This window comes from Trachymyrmex septentrionalis, unplaced genomic scaffold (assembly GCF_001594115.1).
Source record: "Trachymyrmex septentrionalis isolate Tsep2-gDNA-1 unplaced genomic scaffold, Tsep1.0 scaffold20, whole genome shotgun sequence".
NCBI lineage: Eukaryota > Metazoa > Arthropoda > Insecta > Hymenoptera > Formicidae > Trachymyrmex > Trachymyrmex septentrionalis.
The window spans coordinates 642,349-644,379 of NW_017305180.1; positions in this window are offsets into that span (position 1 = coordinate 642,349).

Below are 2,031 nucleotides of genomic sequence, written 5' to 3' on the forward strand. Positions count from 1 at the left end.
TATACATATAAATCAATGTGTATATGTGATAGGAATAAATCAATCTACTAGTTAAAAAATATATATATGTATACACACATATAAAAATTAGTAAACAAGCAAAGCTTTTCATTAATTCTTTAGCTCTGTGAGAAACAAAAGTTGATAAAAAAATTATCATAAAAGTTAACTTATCATCTCTAAGTTAAGTTAATTATCATCTTATTTGTCTGACATTGAGCTTACTCTTATGATAATTTTCATCGAGTTTTACTTTTAATAGTATAATTAGCAAAAAAATAGTAATTTATATATCCAAGAGCAATTTTTATATTTTGAATTTATAAATTTTTATAAATTTTATTTTCGTATATTCAGATTTTATTTCTTATAACATATATCATTGTTTTATAATGTAAATTCGTCACACAATGCATTCTTCTTTTTAAAATTAAATGAAAGACATTAAAATAAAATCAGTTCGAACAAATGGTAATTATCGTTTATAAAAGGGAATCTTCATCGTTCTAATGATGAGTTTTGACTAATGTAGCGGACGACCTCCATCGATTGACCGCATCCTACAAAAAACGAGATCCATTCATAGTTTTATGTTTGCTTCGGAATTTGAGTGTAGGAGGCGTAATGTTGACATAGCAGCGACGAGACGTCAGCGGTACGAGGTCAGTATACGAAGGTAAGTGGATCGAAAAGTAAGAGAGAGAAAGAAAGAGAGAGAGAAAGAGAAAGAAGGGAGAGAGGCGTGTACGATGGCATCGACGCTTGTTAAAACGACCTCAGACTATCGCAGCAGGGCACTTCCTTCGGCGGCGAACCTCCAAGAGAGCGGAGGGATCGCCCGAGAGAAGTTCCTCTTCGGCCTCGGAATCGCCGCCGCGTGTCCACGGACGGATCGTTAAAGAGTAAGAGAAGTAATGGGACTCCGTGCCGAAAGTGGCGTCACGGTTTACCGCTCGATGAAGAGAGCGGGGATTCATAACGACGTATGGGCGATCTCCGAAGAATTCCGAAAGAGTCAGGCGTTTCAATGAAACGGAACATCCGGCTAAAACAAAGATTCTATATCCTCAATATGTTTTCGTATGCGATCGGTTTCACCGTGTAAATTGGGTTATATTTATGCAAATTAAATGACATGAATATACATCTTTTTCTCATATAATAGATTTAAATTTCGTTTAAATATGATTTGGTATTACTCGATTATTTTAGAATGGATATCGATAATTTTCGAATGGCTTTAAATCGAAAACAAGGGTCGTTAACAAACCAATTTGTATAAATCAAATTCTTTTAGTATATTTTAACAATGCTAGTCATTTCAATTATAGTACAAATGACGTTTTAGGTTTTTAAAAATAAAGGAAATTGCTTCATAAAAATGATAATTTTTATCCACGATGAGCGAAAAAAATATATGCGAACTAGAAATAGATATCGAATCTACATAAGATATAAAAAATAATTGCATACGTCTTGCAATTTTTAAACACACTTTTCAGATTATACCGTGAAATATTTATTTATGACAATATGTAACGAATCGTATATAATTACAAGCAATCTTATCTTTCTCAAACGTACATTTAGGAGTACTATGTACCCGCCTCTTCTAGACGTATATATTATAATCTGTTATGTTTATTAGGCAGCGAAAACATTTCTACCGGTGTTCAAGTTGGAGGCGGTAACTACAAAGAGAACAGGGACAAGGTAGTTTGTTAGAGAACAGCTTGCACGAACTAACACGAGCTACTTGTTTGCACGAATGCGGAACGAACCACTCAACTGTACGGGATTACAAGCGCCTACACACGCAAAGCTACGCCCTTATCTTCGATTTAATTTTGCTTTTATGTGCGCTACCGACATTAATCGTGTCGACTGTACGAAAAGAACTCTACCGGAAATTAAATATAACTCAAATTAAAGACAACCTACCCATCTCCGCTTGATATCAAATCACGTCTCGTATAAAAGTCCGAATTTGTTTTTCTTAAAATAATTGTGTCTGATTACCGTTTTTCTTGC